General features: G+C 37.0%; 1 long non-coding RNA gene and 14 other non-coding genes across 15 annotated transcripts; 1 reads left to right on the top strand and 14 right to left on the bottom strand.

Annotated features, from left to right (window-relative positions):
* Positions 1 to 1,862: 1,862 nt before the first annotated feature.
* On the bottom strand, positions 1,863 to 1,935 carry trnaf-gaa. Its single transcript has one exon. It is a non-coding gene; the product is annotated as a tRNA-Phe (tRNA).
* Positions 1,936 to 3,374: 1,439 nt separating this feature from the next.
* On the bottom strand, positions 3,375 to 3,447 carry trnaf-gaa. The gene has a single exon. It is a non-coding gene; the product is annotated as a tRNA-Phe (tRNA).
* A 1,973-nt stretch (positions 3,448 to 5,420) lies between these two features.
* trnaf-gaa lies at positions 5,421 to 5,493 on the bottom strand. Its single transcript has one exon. It is a non-coding gene; the product is annotated as a tRNA-Phe (tRNA).
* A 1,441-nt stretch (positions 5,494 to 6,934) lies between these two features.
* trnaf-gaa lies at positions 6,935 to 7,008 on the bottom strand. Its single transcript has one exon. It is a non-coding gene; the product is annotated as a tRNA-Phe (tRNA).
* Positions 7,009 to 7,825: 817 nt separating this feature from the next.
* On the top strand, positions 7,826 to 11,447 carry LOC124033149. Its single transcript, XR_006838323.1, has 3 exons — positions 7,826 to 7,855; positions 9,342 to 9,402; positions 11,387 to 11,447. It is a non-coding gene; the product is annotated as an uncharacterized LOC124033149 (long non-coding RNA).
* trnaf-gaa lies at positions 8,451 to 8,523 on the bottom strand. Its single transcript has one exon. It is a non-coding gene; the product is annotated as a tRNA-Phe (tRNA).
* On the bottom strand, positions 9,996 to 10,068 carry trnaf-gaa. Its single transcript has one exon. It is a non-coding gene; the product is annotated as a tRNA-Phe (tRNA).
* Positions 11,448 to 12,040: 593 nt separating the features above from the next.
* trnaf-gaa lies at positions 12,041 to 12,113 on the bottom strand. The gene has a single exon. It is a non-coding gene; the product is annotated as a tRNA-Phe (tRNA).
* A 1,967-nt stretch (positions 12,114 to 14,080) lies between these two features.
* trnaf-gaa lies at positions 14,081 to 14,153 on the bottom strand. Its single transcript has one exon. It is a non-coding gene; the product is annotated as a tRNA-Phe (tRNA).
* Positions 14,154 to 16,126: 1,973 nt separating this feature from the next.
* On the bottom strand, positions 16,127 to 16,199 carry trnaf-gaa. Its single transcript has one exon. It is a non-coding gene; the product is annotated as a tRNA-Phe (tRNA).
* A 1,970-nt stretch (positions 16,200 to 18,169) lies between these two features.
* On the bottom strand, positions 18,170 to 18,242 carry trnaf-gaa. The gene has a single exon. It is a non-coding gene; the product is annotated as a tRNA-Phe (tRNA).
* Positions 18,243 to 20,214: 1,972 nt separating this feature from the next.
* trnaf-gaa lies at positions 20,215 to 20,287 on the bottom strand. The gene has a single exon. It is a non-coding gene; the product is annotated as a tRNA-Phe (tRNA).
* Positions 20,288 to 22,258: 1,971 nt separating this feature from the next.
* On the bottom strand, positions 22,259 to 22,331 carry trnaf-gaa. Its single transcript has one exon. It is a non-coding gene; the product is annotated as a tRNA-Phe (tRNA).
* Positions 22,332 to 23,771: 1,440 nt separating this feature from the next.
* trnaf-gaa lies at positions 23,772 to 23,844 on the bottom strand. Its single transcript has one exon. It is a non-coding gene; the product is annotated as a tRNA-Phe (tRNA).
* A 1,971-nt stretch (positions 23,845 to 25,815) lies between these two features.
* trnaf-gaa lies at positions 25,816 to 25,888 on the bottom strand. The gene has a single exon. It is a non-coding gene; the product is annotated as a tRNA-Phe (tRNA).
* Positions 25,889 to 25,991: the final 103 nt, after the last annotated feature.

The following is a 25,991-nucleotide window of genomic DNA, read 5'->3' as shown; positions in this document are numbered from 1 at the left end:
TGACAAATGCTCCCACATGGATGGAATAATCACGTCCTTTTCCAAACTGCTAGAAGACAATGCTTCCACCTGCTGGTGACAAACTCACACATACGTTTAGTTATTATTAGGCGAACCTTTACGTGATTACATGTACGAAAAGGAGCCTCAGTTGATCTGGAGTCATCTTGCTAACAGACACAGGCTCTCAATGTGTAATGGAAGTTCAAGAACTGCTCAGATAAAATGACCTGTTATTTCATCCATTGTCCATGAGAGGGTGGTTGTGTTTACCCTTCAGGATGATGCAATATTAACGTGGTCTAAAACTCAACCATTCTATTAGTGGTCTAACTCAACCATTCTATTAGTTATAGTTTATGTATAAGTTATCTTATTGCTTACAAACACCATATTAACACATTATTTGAAAACAAAGTTTCCTTTTATTTTGTGAATTGATAACTGAATGTAGGTATCATTTCTATTGCATAAAGGCTTTTAGAAATATTTTTAATTTGTGGTTTACCTTCGCTGAATTGGCCACATGTAAAACATAGCAGAGGATGGTTTCGATCCATCGACCTCTGGGTTATGGGCCCAGCACGCTTCCGCTGCGCCACTCTGCTATCTGGTAGTAGTTGGAGGGGATGTAGCCTTTGTAACGCAGTAAAATCTTTGAAATTGTTGTATGTTGCGTTTATATTATTATTCAGTGTAGTTTATACAATGGAGCATTCAAAGACTGACATTAATAGATCAAAATGTGATTAGAGCACATTAGAACACACACAAGCATAAGTAAGTGCATGTGTATTCAATATCAACAGCTAGCTAGCTGAAGCGGTGGTGAAGTAATTTCAAAGTATCTCATTTTAGCTAGCTGGGTGTGACAAAACAAAGGCCTAATATAAAATCACACAATAATTTCAGCCTAGTATGGAAATATTGGGGCTGACAGATTATTTTGATGATAATGTGACAAACTATTCCGAATATCTGTCAAGGAGAGCAGGAAATGTGGAAACAAATATGCTTGAAGGAAATGAGACTCCTTCACTCAAGCATCATTTATGCAAATGACATTTAGGCTACAAGGGATTAATCACAAATTAAATGTGTAAAGTAGTACAAATACATGTACAGTAGCTAGTTGTGCTAGACATTTTATCGATAAAAGGATATGTAGCATATTGTTTTTAAATATTTGCATGCTTTTCTCCTCCCAGTAAAAAACAGCTGATTCAAAGGGGTGTAGCGGATCTCAAAACTCTTCTGCGAAGGACTCAGGTAGGATACTCTTGTGCTTCCTCTCTGGGAGAAGGCTCCTCTGTTGGCCTTTTCTCAATTAGATTTGCTCAAGGCCTGCGTCCTCTCTTCTATGTCCTCTCTCGCCTTCTATTGAAAAAGTTAAAATTACATTTACAGTGTTGGATCCCAAAATAAATGTGTAATGTCATTAAAACAAATTGAGTCAGACGTGAAAGACAAATTGGAATTCGTAGCATATCATACGTTTAGCAAAATCTTAACATATTGTACATTTTGCCAATTTGTAGTGTATTGTACGTTTTGGAAATTCTTAACATCATACAAATTGTAATTCATATCATATGAAATGGATGATGGACATTCCTAAATAATACATACAAAATTAAATGTAACATATCATTTTAAATGGAGTATCTTTGATATACATACAGAATAATATGAAATGCTCTGAGTATAGGTTGGGTCACGGAGAAAGGATGGAGGAGTTGAGGAGAGTTTAGGGTTTTGTCCAACCCATAATCTCCCAACTAAATGTTCCCTTTGAACCTGTGTTTCCAACCAGCTGCCCCCCATTTTCAGGCCAAATTTAGAAGTCTCGCAAAATGAACACTTGCCGAAACCCGGGATCGAACCAGGGACCTTTAGATCTTCAGTCTAACGCTCTCCCAACTGAGCTATTTCGGCCACCCTGTTAAAAATATTATCTCTCATTCTTTTCTAAAGTGTCTTGTTAGCTGGCTGATTTATTTAGTTGACTTTAGGATATTTTCTATTAATCTTTGGCCACATGTAAAACATAGCAGAGGATGGTTTCGATCCATCGACCTCTGGGTTATGGGCCCAGCACGCTTCCGCTGCGCCACTCTGCTATCTGGTAGTAGTTGGAGGGGATGTAGCCTTTGTAACGCAGTAAAATCTTTGAAATTGTTGTATGTTGCGTTTATATTATTATTCAGTGTAGTTTATACAATGGAGCATTCAAAGACTGACATTAATAGATCAAAATGTGATTAGAGCACATTAGAACACACACAAGCATAAGTAAGTGCATGTGTATTCAATATCAACAGCTAGCTAGCTGAAGCGGTGGTGAAGTAATTTCAAAGTATCTCATTTTAGCTAGCTGGGTGTGACAAAACAAAGGCCTAATATAAAATCACACAATAATTTCAGCCTAGTATGGAAATATTGGGGCTGACAGATTATTTTGATGATAATGTGACAAACTATTCCGAATATCTGTCAAGGAGAGCAGGAAATGTGGAAACAAATATGCTTGAAGGAAATGAGACTCCTTCACTCAAGCATCATTTATGCAAATGACATTTAGGCTACAAGGGATTAATCACAAATTAAATGTGTAAAGTAGTACAAATACATGTACAGTAGCTAGTTGTGCTAGACATTTTATCGATAAAAGGATATGTAGCATATTGTTTTTAAATATTTGCATGCTTTTCTCCTCCCAGTAAAAAACAGCTGATTCAAAGGGGTGTAGCGGATCTCAAAACTCTTCTGCGAAGGACTCAGGTAGGATACTCTTGTGCTTCCTCTCTGGGAGAAGGCTCCTCTGTTGGCCTTTTCTCAATTAGATTTGCTCAAGGCCTGCGTCCTCTCTTCTATGTCCTCTCTCGCCTTCTATTGAAAAAGTTAAAATTACATTTACAGTGTTGGATCCCAAAATAAATGTGTAATGTCATTAAAACAAATTGAGTCAGACGTGAAAGACAAATTGGAATTCGTAGCATATCATACGTTTAGCAAAATCTTAACATATTGTACATTTTGCCAATTTGTAGTGTATTGTACGTTTTGGAAATTCTTAACATCATACAAATTGTAATTCATATCATATGAAATGGATGATGGACATTCCTAAATAATACATACAAAATTAAATGTAACATATCATTTTAAATGGAGTATCTTTGATATACATACAGAATAATATGAAATGCTCTGAGTATAGGTTGGGTCACGGAGAAAGGATGGAGGAGTTGAGGAGAGTTTAGGGTTTTGTCCAACCCATAATCTCCCAACTAAATGTTCCCTTTGAACCTGTGTTTCCAACCAGCTGCCCCCCATTTTCAGGCCAAATTTAGAAGTCTCGCAGAATGAACACTTGCCGAAACCCGGGATCGAACCAGGGACCTTTAGATCTTCAGTCTAACGCTCTCCCAACTGAGCTATTTCGGCCACCCTGTTAAAAATATTATCTCTCATTCTTTTCTAAAGTGTCTTGTTAGCTGGCTGATTTATTTAGTTGACTTTAGGATATTTTCTATTAATCTTTCTCGAACAGCGCATGACAAATGCTCCCACATGGATGGAATAATCACGTCCTTTTCCAAACTGCTAGAAGACAATGCTTCCACCTGCTGGTGACAAACTCACACATACGTTTAGTTATTATTAGGCGAACCTTTACGTGATTACATGTACGAAAAGGAGCCTCAGTTGATCTGGAGTCATCTTGCTAACAGACACAGGCTCTCAATGTGTAATGGAAGTTCAAGAACTGCTCAGATAAAATGACCTGTTATTTCATCCATTGTCCATGAGAGGGTGGTTGTGTTTACCCTTCAGGATGATGCAATATTAACGTGGTCTAAAACTCAACCATTCTATTAGTGGTCTAACTCAACCATTCTATTAGTTATAGTTTATGTATAAGTTATCTTATTGCTTACAAACACCATATTAACACATTATTTGAAAACAAAGTTTCCTTTTATTTTGTGAATTGATAACTGAATGTAGGTATCATTTCTATTGCATAAAGGCTTTTAGAAATATTTTTAATTTGTGGTTTACCTTCGCTGAATTGGCCACATGTAAAACATAGCAGAGGATGGTTTCGATCCATCGACCTCTGGGTTATGGGCCCAGCACGCTTCCGCTGCGCCACTCTGCTATCTGGTAGTAGTTGGAGGGGATGTAGCCTTTGTAACGCAGTAAAATCTTTGAAATTGTTGTATGTTGCGTTTATATTATTATTCAGTGTAGTTTATACAATGGAGCATTCAAAGACTGACATTAATAGATCAAAATGTGATTAGAGCACATTAGAACACACACAAGCATAAGTAAGTGCATGTGTATTCAATATCAACAGCTAGCTAGCTGAAGCGGTGGTGAAGTAATTTCAAAGTATCTCATTTTAGCTAGCTGGGTGTGACAAAACAAAGGCCTAATATAAAATCACACAATAATTTCAGCCTAGTATGGAAATATTGGGGCTGACAGATTATTTTGATGATAATGTGACAAACTATTCCGAATATCTGTCAAGGAGAGCAGGAAATGTGGAAACAAATATGCTTGAAGGAAATGAGACTCCTTCACTCAAGCATCATTTATGCAAATGACATTTAGGCTACAAGGGATTAATCACAAATTAAATGTGTAAAGTAGTACAAATACATGTACAGTAGCTAGTTGTGCTAGACATTTTATCGATAAAAGGATATGTAGCATATTGTTTTTAAATATTTGCATGCTTTTCTCCTCCCAGTAAAAAACAGCTGATTCAAAGGGGTGTAGCGGATCTCAAAACTCTTCTGCGAAGGACTCAGGTAGGATACTCTTGTGCTTCCTCTCTGGGAGAAGGCTCCTCTGTTGGCCTTTTCTCAATTAGATTTGCTCAAGGCCTGCGTCCTCTCTTCTATGTCCTCTCTCGCCTTCTATTGAAAAAGTTAAAATTACATTTACAGTGTTGGATCCCAAAATAAATGTGTAATGTCATTAAAACAAATTGAGTCAGACGTGAAAGACAAATTGGAATTCGTAGCATATCATACGTTTAGCAAAATCTTAACATATTGTACATTTTGCCAATTTGTAGTGTATTGTACGTTTTGGAAATTCTTAACATCATACAAATTGTAATTCATATCATATGAAATGGATGATGGACATTCCTAAATAATACATACAAAATTAAATGTAACATATCATTTTAAATGGAGTATCTTTGATATACATACAGAATAATATGAAATGCTCTGAGTATAGGTTGGGTCACGGAGAAAGGATGGAGGAGTTGAGGAGAGTTTAGGGTTTTGTCCAACCCATAATCTCCCAACTAAATGTTCCCTTTGAACCTGTGTTTCCAACCAGCTGCCCCCCCATTTTCAGGCCAAATTTAGAAGTCTCGCAAAATGAACACTTGCCGAAACCCGGGATCGAACCAGGGACCTTTAGATCTTCAGTCTAACGCTCTCCCAACTGAGCTATTTCGGCCACCCTGTTAAAAATATTATCTCTCATTCTTTTCTAAAGTGTCTTGTTAGCTGGCTGATTTATTTAGTTGACTTTAGGATATTTTCTATTAATCTTTGGCCACATGTAAAACATAGCAGAGGATGGTTTCGATCCATCGACCTCTGGGTTATGGGCCCAGCACGCTTCCGCTGCGCCACTCTGCTATCTGGTAGTAGTTGGAGGGGATGTAGCCTTTGTAACGCAGTAAAATCTTTGAAATTGTTGTATGTTGCGTTTATATTATTATTCAGTGTAGTTTATACAATGGAGCATTCAAAGACTGACATTAATAGATCAAAATGTGATTAGAGCACATTAGAACACACACAAGCATAAGTAAGTGCATGTGTATTCAATATCAACAGCTAGCTAGCTGAAGCGGTGGTGAAGTAATTTCAAAGTATCTCATTTTAGCTAGCTGGGTGTGACAAAACAAAGGCCTAATATAAAATCACACAATAATTTCAGCCTAGTATGGAAATATTGGGGCTGACAGATTATTTTGATGATAATGTGACAAACTATTCCGAATATCTGTCAAGGAGAGCAGGAAATGTGGAAACAAATATGCTTGAAGGAAATGAGACTCCTTCACTCAAGCATCATTTATGCAAATGACATTTAGGCTACAAGGGATTAATCACAAATTAAATGTGTAAAGTAGTACAAATACATGTACAGTAGCTAGTTGTGCTAGACATTTTATCGATAAAAGGATATGTAGCATATTGTTTTTAAATATTTGCATGCTTTTCTCCTCCCAGTAAAAAACAGCTGATTCAAAGGGGTGTAGCGGATCTCAAAACTCTTCTGCGAAGGACTCAGGTAGGATACTCTTGTGCTTCCTCTCTGGGAGAAGGCTCCTCTGTTGGCCTTTTCTCAATTAGATTTGCTCAAGGCCTGCGTCCTCTCTTCTATGTCCTCTCTCGCCTTCTATTGAAAAAGTTAAAATTACATTTACAGTGTTGGATCCCAAAATAAATGTGTAATGTCATTAAAACAAATTGAGTCAGACGTGAAAGACAAATTGGAATTCGTAGCATATCATACGTTTAGCAAAATCTTAACATATTGTACATTTTGCCAATTTGTAGTGTATTGTACGTTTTGAAATTCTTAACATCATACAAATTGTAATTCATATCATATGAAATGGATGATGGACATTCCTAAATAATACATACAAAATTAAATGTAACATATCATTTTAAATGGAGTATCTTTGATATACATACAGAATAATATGAAATGCTCTGAGTATAGGTTGGGTCACGGAGAAAGGATGGAGGAGTTGAGGAGAGTTTAGGGTTTTGTCCAACCCATAATCTCCCAACTAAATGTTCCCTTTGAACCTGTGTTTCCAACCAGCTGCCCCCCATTTTCAGGCCAAATTTAGAAGTCTCGCAAAATGAACACTTGCAGCGCAAACCCGGGATCGAAACCAGGGACCTTTAGATCTTCAGTCTAACGCTCTCCCAACTGAGCTATTTCTGCCACCCTGTTAAAAATATTATCTCTCATTCTTTTCTAAAGTGTCTTGTTAGCTGGCTGATTTATTTAGTTGACTTTAGGATATTTTCTATTAATCTTTGGCCACATGTAAAACATAGCAGAGGATGGTTTCGATCCATCGACCTCTGGGTTATGGGCCCAGCACGCTTCCGCTGCGCCACTCTGCTATCTGGTAGTAGTTGGAGGGGATGTAGCCTTTGTAACGCAGTAAAATCTTTGAAATTGTTGTATGTTGCGTTTATATTATTATTCAGTGTAGTTTATACAATGGAGCATTCAAAGACTGACATTAATAGATCAAAATGTGATTAGAGCACATTAGAACACACACAAGCATAAGTAAGTGCATGTGTATTCAATATCAACAGCTAGCTAGCTGAAGCGGTGGTGAAGTAATTTCAAAGTATCTCATTTTAGCTAGCTGGGTGTGACAAAACAAAGGCCTAATATAAAATCACACAATAATTTCAGCCTAGTATGGAAATATTGGGGCTGACAGATTATTTTGATGATAATGTGACAAACTATTCCGAATATCTGTCAAGGAGAGCAGGAAATGTGGAAACAAATATGCTTGAAGGAAATGAGACTCCTTCACTCAAGCATCATTTATGCAAATGACATTTAGGCTACAAGGGATTAATCACAAATTAAATGTGTAAAGTAGTACAAATACATGTACAGTAGCTAGTTGTGCTAGACATTTTATCGATAAAAGGATATGTAGCATATTGTTTTTAAATATTTGCATGCTTTTCTCCTCCCAGTAAAAAACAGCTGATTCAAAGGGGGTGTAGCGGATCTCAAAACTCTTCTGCGAAGGACTCAGGTAGGAGGATACTTTGTGCTTCCTCTCTGGGAGAAGGCTCCTCTGTTGGCCTTTTCTCAATTAGATTTGCTCAAGGCCTGCGTCCTCTCTTCTATGTCCTCTCTCGCCTTCTATTGAAAAAGTTAAAATTACATTTACAGTGTTGGATCCCAAAATAAATGTGTAATGTCATTAAAACAAATTGAGTCAGACGTGAAAGACAAATTGGAATTCGTAGCATATCATACGTTTAGCAAAATCTTAACATATTGTACATTTTGCCAATTTGTAGTGTATTGTACGTTTTGGAAATTCTTAACATCATACAAATTGTAATTCATATCATATGAAATGGATGATGGACATTCCTAAATAATACATACAAAATTAAATGTAACATATCATTTTAAATGGAGTATCTTTGATATACATACAGAATAATATGAAATGCTCTGAGTATAGGTTGGGTCACGGAGAAAGGATGGAGGAGTTGAGGAGAGTTTAGGGTTTTGTCCAACCCATAATCTCCCAACTAAATGTTCCCTTTGAACCTGTGTTTCCAACCAGCTGCCCCCCATTTTCAGGCCAAATTTAGAAGTCTCGCAAAATGAACACTTGCCGAAACCCGGGATCGAACCAGGGACCTTTAGATCTTCAGTCTAACGCTCTCCCAACTGAGCTATTTCGGCCACCCTGTTAAAAATATTATCTCTCATTCTTTTCTAAAGTGTCTTGTTAGCTGGCTGATTTATTTAGTTGACTTTAGGATATTTTCTATTAATCTTGACAAATGCTCCCACATGGATGGAATAATCACGTGGCCACATGTAAAACATAGCAGAGGATGGTTTCGATCCATCGACCTCTGGGTTATGGGCCCAGCACGCTTCCGCTGCGCCACTCTGCTATCTGGTAGTAGTTGGAGGGGATGTAGCCTTTGTAACGCAGTAAAATCTTTGAAATTGTTGTATGTTGCGTTTATATTATTATTCAGTGTAGTTTATACAATGGAGCATTCAAAGACTGACATTAATAGATCAAAATGTGATTAGAGCACATTAGAACACACACAAGCATAAGTAAGTGCATGTGTATTCAATATCAACAGCTAGCTAGCTGAAGCGGTGGTGAAGTAATTTCAAAGTATCTCATTTTAGCTAGCTGGGTGTGACAAAACAAAGGCCTAATATAAAATCACACAATAATTTCAGCCTAGTATGGAAATATTGGGGCTGACAGATTATTTTGATGATAATGTGACAAACTATTCCGAATATCTGTCAAGGAGAGCAGGAAATGTGGAAACAAATATGCTTGAAGGAAATGAGACTCCTTCACTCAAGCATCATTTATGCAAATGACATTTAGGCTACAAGGGATTAATCACAAATTAAATGTGTAAAGTAGTACAAATACATGTACAGTAGCTAGTTGTGCTAGACATTTTATCGATAAAAGGATATGTAGCATATTGTTTTTAAATATTTGCATGCTTTTCTCCTCCCAGTAAAAAACAGCTGATTCAAAGGGGTGTAGCGGATCTCAAAACTCTTCTGCGAAGGACTCAGGTAGGATACTCTTGTGCTTCCTCTCTGGGAGAAGGCTCCTCTGTTGGCCTTTTCTCAATTAGATTTGCTCAAGGCCTGCGTCCTCTCTTCTATGTCCTCTCTCGCCTTCTATTGAAAAAGTTAAAATTACATTTACAGTGTTGGATCCCAAAATAAATGTGTAATGTCATTAAAACAAATTGAGTCAGACGTGAAAGACAAATTGGAATTCGTAGCATATCATACGTTTAGCAAAATCTTAACATATTGTACATTTTGCCAATTTGTAGTGTATTGTACGTTTTGGAAATTCTTAACATCATACAAATTGTAATTCATATCATATGAAATGGATGATGGACATTCCTAAATAATACATACAAAATTAAATGTAACATATCATTTTAAATGGAGTATCTTTGATATACATACAGAATAATATGAAATGCTCTGAGTATAGGTTGGGTCACGGAGAAAGGATGGAGGAGTTGAGGAGAGTTTAGGGTTTTGTCCAACCCATAATCTCCCAACTAAATGTTCCCTTTGAACCTGTGTTTCCAACCAGCTGCCCCCCATTTTCAGGCCAAATTTAGAAGTCTCGCAAAATGAACACTTGCCGAAACCCGGGATCGAACCAGGGACCTTTAGATCTTCAGTCTAACGCTCTCCCAACTGAGCTATTTCGGCCACCCTGTTAAAAATATTATCTCTCATTCTTTTCTAAAGTGTCTTGTTAGCTGGCTGATTTATTTAGTTGACTTTAGGATATTTTCTATTAATCTTTCTCGAACAGCGCATGACAAATGCTCCCACATGGATGGAATAATCACGTCCTTTTCCAAACTGCTAGAAGACAATGCTTCCACCTGCTGGTGACAAACTCACACATACGTTTAGTTATTATTAGGCGAACCTTTACGTGATTACATGTACGAAAAGGAGCCTCAGTTGATCTGGAGTCATCTTGCTAACAGACACAGGCTCTCAATGTGTAATGGAAGTTCAAGAACTGCTCAGATAAAATGACCTGTTATTTCATCCATTGTCCATGAGAGGGTGGTTGTGTTTACCCTTCAGGATGATGCAATATTAACGTGGTCTAAAACTCAACCATTCTATTAGTGGTCTAACTCAACCATTCTATTAGTTATAGTTTATGTATAAGTTATCTTATTGCTTACAAACACCATATTAACACATTATTTGAAAACAAAGTTTCCTTTTATTTTGTGAATTGATAACTGAATGTAGGTATCATTTCTATTGCATAAAGGCTTTTAGAAATATTTTTAATTTGTGGTTTACCTTCGCTGAATTGGCCACATGTAAAACATAGCAGAGGATGGTTTCGATCCATCGACCTCTGGGTTATGGGCCCAGCACGCTTCCGCTGCGCCACTCTGCTATCTGGTAGTAGTTGGAGGGGATGTAGCCTTTGTAACGCAGTAAAATCTTTGAAATTGTTGTATGTTGCGTTTATATTATTATTCAGTGTAGTTTATACAATGGAGCATTCAAAGACTGACATTAATAGATCAAAATGTGATTAGAGCACATTAGAACACACACAAGCATAAGTAAGTGCATGTGTATTCAATATCAACAGCTAGCTAGCTGAAGCGGTGGTGAAGTAATTTCAAAGTATCTCATTTTAGCTAGCTGGGTGTGACAAAACAAAGGCCTAATATAAAATCACACAATAATTTCAGCCTAGTATGGAAATATTGGGGCTGACAGATTATTTTGATGATAATGTGACAAACTATTCCGAATATCTGTCAAGGAGAGCAGGAAATGTGGAAACAAATATGCTTGAAGGAAATGAGACTCCTTCACTCAAGCATCATTTATGCAAATGACATTTAGGCTACAAGGGATTAATCACAAATTAAATGTGTAAAGTAGTACAAATACATGTACAGTAGCTAGTTGTGCTAGACATTTTATCGATAAAAGGATATGTAGCATATTGTTTTTAAATATTTGCATGCTTTTCTCCTCCCAGTAAAAAACAGCTGATTCAAAGGGGTGTAGCGGATCTCAAAACTCTTCTGCGAAGGACTCAGGTAGGATACTCTTGTGCTTCCTCTCTGGGAGAAGGCTCCTCTGTTGGCCTTTTCTCAATTAGATTTGCTCAAGGCCTGCGTCCTCTCTTCTATGTCCTCTCTCGCCTTCTATTGAAAAAGTTAAAATTACATTTACAGTGTTGGATCCCAAAATAAATGTGTAATGTCATTAAAACAAATTGAGTCAGACGTGAAAGACAAATTGGAATTCGTAGCATATCATACGTTTAGCAAAATCTTAACATATTGTACATTTTGCCAATTTGTAGTGTATTGTACGTTTTGGAAATTCTTAACATCATACAAATTGTAATTCATATCATATGAAATGGATGATGGACATTCCTAAATAATACATACAAAATTAAATGTAACATATCATTTTAAATGGAGTATCTTTGATATACATACAGAATAATATGAAATGCTCTGAGTATAGGTTGGGTCACGGAGAAAGGATGGAGGAGTTGAGGAGAGTTTAGGGTTTTGTCCAACCCATAATCTCCCAACTAAATGTTCCCTTTGAACCTGTGTTTCCAACCAGCTGCCCCCCATTTTCAGGCCAAATTTAGAAGTCTCGCAAAATGAACACTTGCCGAAACCCGGGATCGAACCAGGGACCTTTAGATCTTCAGTCTAACGCTCTCCCAACTGAGCTATTTCGGCCACCCTGTTAAAAATATTATCTCTCATTCTTTTCTAAAGTGTCTTGTTAGCTGGCTGATTTATTTAGTTGACTTTAGGATATTTTCTATTAATCTTTCTCCAGCGCATGACAAATGCTCCCACATGGATGGAATAATCACGTCCTTTTCCAAACTGCTAGAAGACAATGCTTCCACCTGCTGGTGACAAACTCACACATACGTTTAGTTATTATTAGGCGAACCTTTACGTGATTACATGTACGAAAAGGCCTCAGTTGATCTGGAGTCATCTTGCTAACAGACACAGGCTCTCAATGTGTAATGGAAGTTCAAGAACTGCTCAGATAAAATGACCTGTTATTTCATCCATTGTCCATGAGAGGGTGGTTGTGTTTACCCTTCAGGATGATGCAATATTAACGTGGTCTAAAACTCAACCATTCTATTAGTGGTCTAACTCAACCATTCTATTAGTTATAGTTTATGTATAAGTTATCTTATTGCTTACAAACACCATATTAACACATTATTTGAAAACAAAGTTTCCTTTTATTTTGTGAATTGATAACTGAATGTAGGTATCATTTCTATTGCATAAAGGCTTTTAGAAATTTTTAATTTGTGGTTTACCTTCGCTGAATTGGCCACATGTAAAACATAGCAGAGGATGGTTTCGATCCATCGACCTCTGGGTTATGGGCCCAGCACGCTACCGCTGCGCCACTCTGCTATCTGGTAGTAGTTGGAGGGGATGTAGCCTTTGTAACGCAGTAAAATCTTTGAAATTGTTGTATGTTGCGTTTATATTATTATTCAGTGTAGTTTATACAATGGAGCATTCAAAGACTGACATTAATAGATCAAAATGTGATTAGAGCACATTAGAACACACACAAGCATAAGTAAGTGCATGTGTATTCAATATCAACAGCTAGCTAGCTGAAGCGGTGGTGAAGTAATTTCAAAGTATCTCATTTTAGCTAGCTGGGTGTGACAAAACAAAGGCCTAATATAAAATCACACAATAATTTCAGCCTAGTATGGAAATATTGGGGCTGACAGATTATTTTGATGATAATGTGACAAACTATTCCGAATATCTGTCAAGGAGAGCAGGAAATGTGGAAACAAATATGCTTGAAGGAAATGAGACTCCTTCACTCAAGCATCATTTATGCAAATGACATTTAGGCTACAAGGGATTAATCACAAATTAAATGTGTAAAGTAGTACAAATACATGTACAGTAGCTAGTTGTGCTAGACATTTTATCGATAAAAGGATATGTAGCATATTGTTTTTAAATATTTGCATGCTTTTCTCCTCCCAGTAAAAAACAGCTGATTCAAAGGGGTGTAGCGGATCTCAAAACTCTTCTGCGAAGGACTCAGGTAGGATACTCTTGTGCTTCCTCTCTGGGGGAGAAGGCTCCTCTGTTGGCCTTTTCTCAATTAGATTTGCTCAAGGCCTGCGTCCTCTCTTCTATGTCCTCTCTCGCCTTCTATTGAAAAAGTTAAAATTACATTTACAGTGTTGGATCCCAAAATAAATGTGTAATGTCATTAAAACAAATTGAGTCAGACGTGAAAGACAAATTGGAATTCGTAGCATATCATACGTTTAGCAAAATCTTAACATATTGTACATTTTGCCAATTTGTAGTGTATTGTACGTTTTGGAAATTCTTAACATCATACAAATTGTAATTCATATCATATGAAATGGATGATGGACATTCCTAAATAATACATACAAAATTAAATGTAACATATCATTTTAAATGGAGTATCTTTGATATACATACAGAATAATATGAAATGCTCTGAGTATAGGTTGGGTCACGGAGAAAGGATGGAGGAGTTGAGGAGAGTTTAGGGTTTTGTCCAACCCATAATCTCCCAACTAAATGTTCCCTTTGAACCTGTGTTTCCAACCAGCTGCCCCCCATTTTCAGGCCAAATTTAGAAGTCTCGCAGAATGAACACTTGCCGAAACCCGGGATCGAACCAGGGACCTTTAGATCTTCAGTCTAACGCTCTCCCAACTGAGCTATTTCAATTAGATTTGTTAAAAATATTATCTCTCATTCTTTTCTAAAGTGTCTTGTTAGCTGGCTGATTTATTTAGTTGACTTTAGGATATTTTCTATTAATCTTTCTCGAACAGCGCATGACAAATGCTCCCACATGGATGGAATAATCACGTCCTTTTCCAAACTGCTAGAAGACAATGCTTCCACCTGCTGGTGACAAACTCACACATACGTTTAGTTATTATTAGGCGAACCTTTACGTGATTACATGTACGAAAAGGAGCCTCAGTTGATCTGGAGTCATCTTGCTAACAGACACAGGCTCTCAATGTGTAATGGAAGTTCAAGAACTGCTCAGATAAAATGACCTGTTATTTCATCCATTGTCCATGAGAGGGTGGTTGTGTTTACCCTTCAGGATGATGCAATATTAACGTGGTCTAAAACTCAACCATTCTATTAGTGGTCTAACTCAACCATTCTATTAGTTATAGTTTATGTATAAGTTATCTTATTGCTTACAAACACCATATTAACACATTATTTGAAAACAAAGTTTCCTTTTATTTTGTGAATTGATAACTGAATGTAGGTATCATTTCTATTGCATAAAGGCTTTTAGAAATATTTTTAATTTGTGGTTTACCTTCGCTGAATTGGCCACATGTAAAACATAGCAGAGGATGGTTTCGATCCATCGACCTCTGGGTTATGGGCCCAGCACGCTTCCGCTGCGCCACTCTGCTATCTGGTAGTAGTTGGAGGGGATGTAGCCTTTGTAACGCAGTAAAATCTTTGAAATTGTTGTATGTTGCGTTTATATTATTATTCAGTGTAGTTTATACAATGGAGCATTCAAAGACTGACATTAATAGATCAAAATGTGATTAGAGCACATTAGAACACACACAAGCATAAGTAAGTGCATGTGTATTCAATATCAACAGCTAGCTAGCTGAAGCGGTGGTGAAGTAATTTCAAAGTATCTCATTTTAGCTAGCTGGGTGTGACAAAACAAAGGCCTAATATAAAATCACACAATAATTTCAGCCTAGTATGGAAATATTGGGGCTGACAGATTATTTTGATGATAATGTGACAAACTATTCCGAATATCTGTCAAGGAGAGCAGGAAATGTGGAAACAAATATGCTTGAAGGAAATGAGACTCCTTCACTCAAGCATCATTTATGCAAATGACATTTAGGCTACAAGGGATTAATCACAAATTAAATGTGTAAAGTAGTACAAATACATGTACAGTAGCTAGTTGTGCTAGACATTTTATCGATAAAAGGATATGTAGCATATTGTTTTTAAATATTTGCATGCTTTTCTCCTCCCAGTAAAAAACAGCTGATTCAAAGGGGTGTAGCGGATCTCAAAACTCTTCTGCGAAGGACTCAGGTAGGATACTCTTGTGCTTCCTCTCTGGGAGAAGGCTCCTCTGTTGGCCTTTTCTCAATTAGATTTGCTCAAGGCCTGCGTCCTCTCTTCTATGTCCTCTCTCGCCTTCTATTGAAAAAGTTAAAATTACATTTACAGTGTTGGATCCCAAAATAAATGTGTAATGTCATTAAAACAAATTGAGTCAGACGTGAAAGACAAATTGGAATTCGTAGCATATCATACGTTTAGCAAAATCTTAACATATTGTACATTTTGCCAATTTGTAGTGTATTGTACGTTTTGGAAATTCTTAACATCATACAAATTGTAATTCATATCATATGAAATGGATGATGGACATTCCTAAATAATACATACAAAATTAAATGTAACATATCATTTTAAATGGAGTATCTTTGATATACATACAGAATAATATGAAATGCTCTGAGTATAGGTTGGGTCACGGAGAAAGGATGGAGGAGTTGAGGAGAGTTTAGGGTTTTGTCCAACCCATAATCTCCCAACTAAATGTTCCCTTTGAACCTGTGTTTCCAACCAGCTGCCCCCCATTTTCAGGCCAAATTTAGAAGTCTCGCAAAATGAACACTTGCCGAAACCCGGGATCGAACCAGGGACCTTTAGATCTTCAGTCTAACGCTCTCCCAACTGAGCTATTTCGGCCACCCTGTTAAAAATATTATCTCTCATTCTTTTCTAAAGTGTCTTGTTAGCTGGCTGATTTATTTAGTTGACTTTAGGATATTTTCTATTAATCTTTCTCGAACAGCGCATGACAAATGCTCCCACATGGATGGAATAATCACGTCCTTTTCCAAACTGCTAGAAGACAATGCTTCCACCTGCTGGTGACAAACTCACACATACGTTTAGTTATTATTAGGCGAACCTTTACGTGATTACATGTACGAAAAGGAGCCTCAGTTGATCTGGAGTCATCTTGCTAACAGACACAGGCTCTCAATGTGTAATGGAAGTTCAAGAACTGCTCAGATAAAATGACCTGTTATTTCATCCATTGTCCATGAGAGGGTGGTTGTGTTTACCCTTCAGGATGATGCAATATTAACGTGGTCTAAAACTCAACCATTCTATTAGTGGTCTAACTCAACCATTCTATTAGTTATAGTTTATGTATAAGTTATCTTATTGCTTACAAACACCATATTAACACATTATTTGAAAACAAAGTTTCCTTTTATTTTGTGAATTGATAACTGAATGTAGGTATCATTTCTATTGCATAAAGGCTTTTAGAAATATTTTTAATTTGTGGTTTACCTTCGCTGAATTGGCCACATGTAAAACATAGCAGAGGATGGTTTCGATCCATCGACCTCTGGGTTATGGGCCCAGCACGCTTCCGCTGCGCCACTCTGCTATCTGGTAGTAGTTGGGGGATGTAGCCTTTGTAACGCAGTAAAATCTTTGAAATTGTTGTATGTTGCGTTTATATTATTATTCAGTGTAGTTTATACAATGGAGCATTCAAAGACTGACATTAATAGATCAAAATGTGATTAGAGCACATTAGAACACACACAAGCATAAGTAAGTGCATGTGTATTCAATATCAACAGCTAGCTAGCTGAAGCGGTGGTGAAGTAATTTCAAAGTATCTCATTTTAGCTAGCTGGGTGTGACAAAACAAAGGCCTAATATAAAATCACACAATAATTTCAGCCTAGTATGGAAATATTGGGGCTGACAGATTATTTTGATGATAATGTGACAAACTATTCCGAATATCTGTCAAGGAGAGCAGGAAATGTGGAAACAAATATGCTTGAAGGAAATGAGACTCCTTCACTCAAGCATCATTTATGCAAATGACATTTAGGCTACAAGGGATTAATCACAAATTAAATGTGTAAAGTAGTACAAATACATGTACAGTAGCTAGTTGTGCTAGACATTTTATCGATAAAAGGATATGTAGCATATTGTTTTTAAATATTTGCATGCTTTTCTCCTCCCAGTAAAAAACAGCTGATTCAAAGGGGTGTAGCGGATCTCAAAACTCTTCTGCGAAGGACTCAGGTAGGATACTCTTGTGCTTCCTCTCTGGGAGAAGGCTCCTCTGTTGGCCTTTTCTCAATTAGATTTGCTCAAGGCCTGCGTCCTCTCTTCTATGTCCTCTCTCGCCTTCTATTGAAAAAGTTAAAATTACATTTACAGTGTTGGATCCCAAAATAAATGTGTAATGTCATTAAAACAAATTGAGTCAGACGTGAAAGACAAATTGGAATTCGTAGCATATCATACGTTTAGCAAAATCTTAACATATTGTACATTTTGCCAATTTGTAGTGTATTGTACGTTTTGGAAATTCTTAACATCATACAAATTGTAATTCATATCATATGAAATGGATGATGGACATTCCTAAATAATACATACAAAATTAAATGTAACATATCATTTTAAATGGAGTATCTTTGATATACATACAGAATAATATGAAATGCTCTGAGTATAGGTTGGGTCACGGAGAAAGGATGGAGGAGTTGAGGAGAGTTTAGGGTTTTGTCCAACCCATAATCTCCCAACTAAATGTTCCCTTTGAACCTGTGTTTCCAACCAGCTGCCCCCCATTTTCAGGCCAAATTTAGAAGTCTCGCAGAATGAACACTTGCCGAAACCCGGGATCGAACCAGGGACCTTTAGATCTTCAGTCTAACGCTCTCCCAACTGAGCTATTTCGGCCACCCTGTTAAAAATATTATCTCTCATTCTTTTCTAAAGTGTCTTGTTAGCTGGCTGATTTATTTAGTTGACTTTAGGATATTTTCTATTAATCTTTCTCGAACAGCGCATGACAAATGCTCCCACATGGATGGAATAATCACGTCCTTTTCCAAACTGCTAGAAGACAATGCTTCCACCTGCTGGTGACAAACTCACACATACGTTTAGTTATTATTAGGCGAACCTTTACGTGATTACATGTACGAAAAGGAGCCTCAGTTGATCTGGAGTCATCTTGCTAACAGACACAGGCTCTCAATGTGTAATGGAAGTTCAAGAACTGCTCAGATAAAATGACCTGTTATTTCATCCATTGTCCATGAGAGGGTGGTTGTGTTTACCCTTCAGGATGATGCAATATTAACGTGGTCTAAAACTCAACCATTCTATTAGTGGTCTAACTCAACCATTCTATTAGTTATAGTTTATGTATAAGTTATCTTATTGCTTACAAACACCATATTAACACATTATTTGAAAACAAAGTTTCCTTTTATTTTGTGAATTGATAACTGAATGTAGGTATCATTTCTATTGCATAAAGGCTTTTAGAAATATTTTTAATTTGTGGTTTACCTTCGCTGAATTGGCCACATGTAAAACATAGCAGAGGATGGTTTCGATCCATCGACCTCTGGGTTATGGGCCCAGCACGCTTCCGCTGCGCCACTCTGCTATCTGGTAGTAGTTGGAGGGGATGTAGCCTTTGTAACGCAGTAAAATCTTTGAAATTGTTGTATGTTGCGTTTATATTATTATTCAGTGTAGTTTATACAATGGAGCATTCAAAGACTGACATTAATAGATCAAAATGTGATTAGAGCACATTAGAACACACACAAGCATAAGTAAGTGCATGTGTATTCAATATCAACAGCTAGCTAGCTGAAGCGGTGGTGAAGTAATTTCAAAGTATCTCATTTTAGCTAGCTGGGTGTGACAAAACAAAGGCCTAATATAAAATCACACAATAATTTCAGCCTAGTATGGAAATATTGGGGCTGACAGATTATTTTGATGATAATGTGACAAACTATTCCGAATATCTGTCAAGGAGAGCAGGAAATGTGGAAACAAATATGCTTGAAGGAAATGAGACTCCTTCACTCAAGCATCATTTATGCAAATGACATTTAGGCTACAAGGGATTAATCACAAATTAAATGTGTAAAGTAGTACAAATACATGTACAGTAGCTAGTTGTGCTAGACATTTTATCGATAAAAGGATATGTAGCATATTGTTTTTAAATATTTGCATGCTTTTCTCCTCCCAGTAAAAAACAGCTGATTCAAAGGGGTGTAGCGGATCTCAAAACTCTTCTGCGAAGGACTCAGGTAGGATACTCTTGTGCTTCCTCTCTGGGAGAAGGCTCCTCTGTTGGCCTTTTCTCAATTAGATTTGCTCAAGGCCTGCGTCCTCTCTTCTATGTCCTCTCTCGCCTTCTATTGAAAAAGTTAAAATTACATTTACAGTGTTGGATCCCAAAATAAATGTGTAATGTCATTAAAACAAATTGAGTCAGACGTGAAAGACAAATTGGAATTCGTAGCATATCATACGTTTAGCAAAATCTTAACATATTGTACATTTTGCCAATTTGTAGTGTATTGTACGTTTTGGAAATTCTTAACATCATACAAATTGTAATTCATATCATATGAAATGGATGATGGACATTCCTAAATAATACATACAAAATTAAATGTAACATATCATTTTAAATGGAGTATCTTTGATATACATACAGAATAATATGAAATGCTCTGAGTATAGGTTGGGTCACGGAGAAAGGATGGAGGAGTTGAGGAGAGTTTAGGGTTTTGTCCAACCCATAATCTCCCAACTAAATGTTCCCTTTGAACCTGTGTTTCCAACCAGCTGCCCCCCATTTTCAGGCCAAATTTAGAAGTCTCGCAGAATGAACACTTGCCGAAACCCGGGATCGAACCAGGGACCTTTAGATCTTCAGTCTAACGCTCTCCCAACTGAGCTATTTCGGCCACCCTGTTAAAAATATTATCTCTCATTCTTTTCTAAAGTGTCTTGTTAGCTGGCTGATTTATTTAGTTGACTTTAGGATATTTTCTATTAATCTTTCTCGAACAGCGCATGACAAATGCTCCCACATGGATGGAATAATCACGTCCTTTTCCAAACTGCTAGAAGACAATGCTTCCACCTGCTGGTGACAAACTCACACATACGTTTAGTTATTATTAGGCGAACCTTTACGTGATTACATGTACGAAAAGGAGCCTCAGTTGATCTGGAGTCATCTTGCTAACAGACACAGGCTCTCAATGTGTAATGGAAGTTCAAGAACTGCTCAGATAAAATGACCTGTTATTTCATCCATTGTCCATGAGAGGGTGGTTGTGTTTACCCTTCAGGATGATGCAATATTAACGTGGTCTAAAACTCAACCATTCTATTAGTGGTCTAACTCAACCATTCTATTAGTTATAGTTTATGTATAAGTTATCTTATTGCTTACAAACACCATATTAACACATTATTTGAAAACAAAGTTTCCTTTTATTTTGTGAATTGATAACTGAATGTAGGTATCATTTCTATTGCATAAAGGCTTTTAGAAATATTTTTAATTTGTGGTTTACCTTCGCTGAATTGGCCACATGTAAAACATAGCAGAGGATGGTTTCGATCCATCGACCTCTGGGTTATGGGCCCAGCACGCTTCCGCTGCGCCACTCTGCTATCTGGTAGTAGTTGGAGGGGATGTAGCCTTTGTAACGCAGTAAAATTGAAATTGTTGTATGTTGCGTTTATATTATTATTCAGTGTAGTTTATACAATGGAGCATTCAAAGACTGACATTAATAGATCAAAATGTGATTAGAGCACATTAGAACACACACAAGCATAAGTAAGTGCATGTGTATTCAATATCAACAGCTAGCTAGCTGAAGCGGTGGTGAAGTAATTTCAAAGTATCTCATTTTAGCTAGCTGGGTGTGACAAAACAAAGGCCTAATATAAAATCACACAATAATTTCAGCCTAGTATGGAAATATTGGGGCTGACAGATTATTTTGATGATAATGTGACAAACTATTCCGAATATCTGTCAAGGAGAGCAGGAAATGTGGAAACAAATATGCTTGAAGGAAATGAGACTCCTTCACTCAAGCATCATTTATGCAAATGACATTTAGGCTACAAGGGATTAATCACAAATTAAATGTGTAAAGTAGTACAAATACATGTACAGTAGCTAGTTGTGCTAGACATTTTATCGATAAAAAAGATATGTAGCATATTGTTTTTAAATATTTGCATGCTTTTCTCCTCCCAGTAAAAAACAGCTGATTCAAAGGGGGTGTAGCGGATCTCAAAACTCTTCTGCGAAGGACTCAGGTAGGATACTCTTGTGCTTCCTCTCTGGGAGAAGGCTCCTCTGTTGGCCTTTTCTCAATTAGATTTGCTCAAGGCCTGCGTCCTCTCTTCTATGTCCTCTCTCGCCTTCTATTGAAAAAGTTAAAATTACATTTACAGTGTTGGATCCCAAAATAAATGTGTAATGTCATTAAAACAAATTGAGTCAGACGTGAAAGACAAATTGGAATTCGTAGCATATCATACGTTTAGCAAAATCTTAACATATTGTACATTTTGCCAATTTGTAGTGTATTGTACGTTTTGGAAATTCTTAACATCATACAAATTGTAATTCATATCATATGAAATGGATGATGGACATTCCTAAATAATACATACAAAATTAAATGTAACATATCATTTTAAATGGAGTATCTTTGATATACATACAGAATAATATGAAATGCTCTGAGTATAGGTTGGGTCACGGAGAAAGGATGGAGGAGTTGAGGAGAGTTTAGGGTTTTGTCCAACCCATAATCTCCCAACTAAATGTTCCCTTTGAACCTGTGTTTCCAACCAGCTGCCCCCCATTTTCAGGCCAAATTTAGAAGTCTCGCAAAATGAACACTTGCCGAAACCCGGGATCGAACCAGGGACCTTTAGATCTTCAGTCTAACGCTCTCCCAACTGAGCTATTTCGGCCACCCTGTTAAAAATATTATCTCTCATTCTTTTCTAAAGTGTCTTGTTAGCTGGCTGATTTATTTAGTTGACTTTAGGATATTTTCTATTAATCTTTGGCCACATGTAAAACATAGCAGAGGATGGTTTCGATCCATCGACCTCTGGGTTATGGGCCCAGCACGCTTCCGCTGCGCCACTCTGCTATCTGGTAGTAGTTGGAGGGGATGTAGCCTTTGTAACGCAGTAAAATCTTTGAAATTGTTGTATGTTGCGTTTATATTATTATTCAGTGTAGTTTATACAATGGAGCATTCAAAGACTGACATTAATAGATCAAAATGTGATTAGAGCACATTAGAACACACACAAGCATAAGTAAGTGCATGTGTATTCAATATCAACAGCTAGCTAGCTGAAGCGGTGGTGAAGTAATTTCAAAGTATCTCATTTTAGCTAGCTGGGTGTGACAAAACAAAGGCCTAATATAAAATCACACAATAATTTCAGCCTAGTATGGAAATATTGGGGCTGACAGATTATTTTGATGATAATGTGACAAACTATTCCGAATATCTGTCAAGGAGAGCAGGAAATGTGGAAACAAATATGCTTGAAGGAAATGAGACTCCTTCACTCAAGCATCATTTATGCAAATGACATTTAGGCTACAAGGGATTAATCACAAATTAAATGTGTAAAGTAGTACAAATACATGTACAGTAGCTAGTTGTGCTAGACATTTTTATCGATAAAAGGATATGTAGCATATTGTTTTTAAATATTTGCATGCTTTTCTCCTCCCAGTAAAAAACAGCTGATTCAAAGGGGTGTAGCGGATCTCAAAACTCTTCTGCGAAGGACTCAGGTAGGATACTCTTGTGCTTCCTCTCTGGGAGAAGGCTCCTCTGTTGGCCTTTTCTCAATTAGATTTGCTCAAGGCCTGCGTCCTCTCTTCTATGTCCTCTCTCGCCTTCTATTGAAAAAGTTAAAATTACATTTACAGTGTTGGATCCCAAAATAAATGTGTAATGTCATTAAAACAAATTGAGTCAGACGTGAAAGACAAATTGGAATTCGTAGCATATCATACGTTTAGCAAAATCTTAACATATTGTACATTTTGCCAATTTGTAGTGTATTGTACGTTTTGGAAATTCTTAACATCATACAAATTGTAATTCATATCATATGAAATGGATGATGGACATTCCTAAATAATACATACAAAATTAAATGTAACATATCATTTTAAATGGAGTATCTTTGATATACATACAGAATAATATGAAATGCTCTGAGTATAGGTTGGGTCACGGAGAAAGGATGGAGGAGTTGAGGAGAGTTTAGGGTTTTGTCCAACCCATAATCTCCCAACTAAATGTTCCCTTTGAACCTGTGTTTCCAACCAGCTGCCCCCCATTTTCAGGCCAAATTTAGAAGTCTCGCAAAATGAACACTTGCCGAAACCCGGGATCGAACCAGGGACCTTTAGATCTTCAGTCTAACGCTCTCCCAACTGAGCTATTTCGGCCACCCTGTTAAAAATATTATCTCTCATTCTTTTCTAAAGTGTCTTGTTAGCTGGCTGATTTATTTAGTTGACTTTAGGATATTTTCTATTAATCTTTCTCGAACAGCGCATGACAAATGCTCCCACATGGATGGAATAATCACGTCCTTTTCCAAACTGCTAGAAGACAATGCTTCCACCTGCTGGTGACAAACTCACACATACGTTTAGTTATATTAGGCGAACCTTTACGTGATTACATGTACGAAAAGGAGCCTCAGTTGATCTGGAGTCATCTTGCTAACAGACACAGGCTCTCAATGTGTAATGGAAGTTCAAGAACTGCTCAGATAAAATGACCTGTTATTTCATCCATTGTCCATGAGAGGGTGGTTGTGTTTACCCTTCAGGATGATGCAATATTAACGTGGTCTAAAACTCAACCATTCTATTAGTGGTCTAACTCAACCATTCTATTAGTTATAGTTTATGTATAAGTTATCTTATTGCTTACAAACACCATATTAACACATTATTTGAAAACAAAGTTTCCTTTTATTTTGTGAATTGATAACTGAATGTAGGTATCATTTCTATTGCATAAAGGCTTTTAGAAATATTTTTAATTTGTGGTTTACCTTCGCTGAATTGGCCACATGTAAAACATAGCAGAGGATGGTTTCGATCCATCGACCTCTGGGTTATGGGCCCAGCACGCTTCCGCTGCGCCACTCTGCTATCTGGTAGTAGTTGGAGGGGATGTAGCCTTTGTAACGCAGTAAAATCTTTGAAATTGTTGTATGTTGCGTTTATATTATTATTCAGTGTAGTTTATACAATGGAGCATTCAAAGACTGACATTAATAGATCAAAATGTGATTAGAGCACATTAGAACACACACAAGCATAAGTAAGTGCATGTGTATTCAATATCAACAGCTAGCTAGCTGAAGCGGTGGTGAAGTAATTTCAAAGTATCTCATTTTAGCTAGCTGGGTGTGACAAAACAAAGGCCTAATATAAAATCACACAATAATTTCAGCCTAGTATGGAAATATTGGGGCTGACAGATTATTTTGATGATAATGTGACAAACTATTCCGAATATCTGTCAAGGAGAGCAGGAAATGTGGAAACAAATATGCTTGAAGGAAATGAGACTCCTTCACTCAAGCATCATTTATGCAAATGACATTTAGGCTACAAGGGATTAATCACAAATTAAATGTGTAAAGTAGTACAAATACATGTACAGTAGCTAGTTGTGCTAGACATTTTATCGATAAAAGGATATGTAGCATATTGTTTTTAAATATTTGCATGCTTTTCTCCTCCCAGTAAAAAACAGCTGATTCAAAGGGGTGTAGCGGATCTCAAAACTCTTCTGCGAAGGACTCAGGTAGGATACTCTTGTGCTTCCTCTCTGGGAGAAGGCTCCTCTGTTGGCCTTTTCTCAATTAGATTTGCTCAAGGCCTGCGTCCTCTCTTCTATGTCCTCTCTCGCCTTCTATTGAAAAAGTTAAAATTACATTTACAGTGTTGGATCCCAAAATAAATGTGTAATGTCATTAAAACAAATTGAGTCAGACGTGAAAGACAAATTGGAATTCGTAGCATATCATACGTTTAGCAAAATCTTAACATATTGTACATTTTGCCAATTTGTAGTGTATTGTACGTTTTGGAAATTCTTAACATCATACAAATTGTAATTCATATCATATGAAATGGATGATGGACATTCCTAAATAATACATACAAAATTAAATGTAACATATCATTTTAAATGGAGTATCTTTGATATACATACAGAATAATATGAAATGCTCTGAGTATAGGTTGGGTCACGGAGAAAGGATGGAGGAGTTGAGGAGAGTTTAGGGTTTTGTCCAACCCATAATCTCCCAACTAAATGTTCCCTTTGAACCTGTGTTTCCAACCAGCTGCCCCCCATTTTCAGGCCAAATTTAGAAGTCTCGCAAAATGAACACTTGCCGAAACCCGGGATCGAACCAGGGACCTTTAGATCTTCAGTCTAACGCTCTCCCAACTGAGCTATTTCGGCCACCCTGTTAAAAATATTATCTCTCATTCTTTTCTAAAGTGTCTTGTTAGCTGGCTGATTTATTTAGTTGACTTTAGGATATTTTCTATTAATCTTTGGCCAC

This window comes from Oncorhynchus gorbuscha, linkage group LG04 (assembly GCF_021184085.1).
Source record: "Oncorhynchus gorbuscha isolate QuinsamMale2020 ecotype Even-year linkage group LG04, OgorEven_v1.0, whole genome shotgun sequence".
Taxonomy (NCBI): domain Eukaryota; kingdom Metazoa; phylum Chordata; class Actinopteri; order Salmoniformes; family Salmonidae; genus Oncorhynchus; species Oncorhynchus gorbuscha.
The sequence above is the reverse complement of the archived record's forward strand: the minus strand, read 5'-3'. Positions and strand labels throughout refer to the sequence as shown.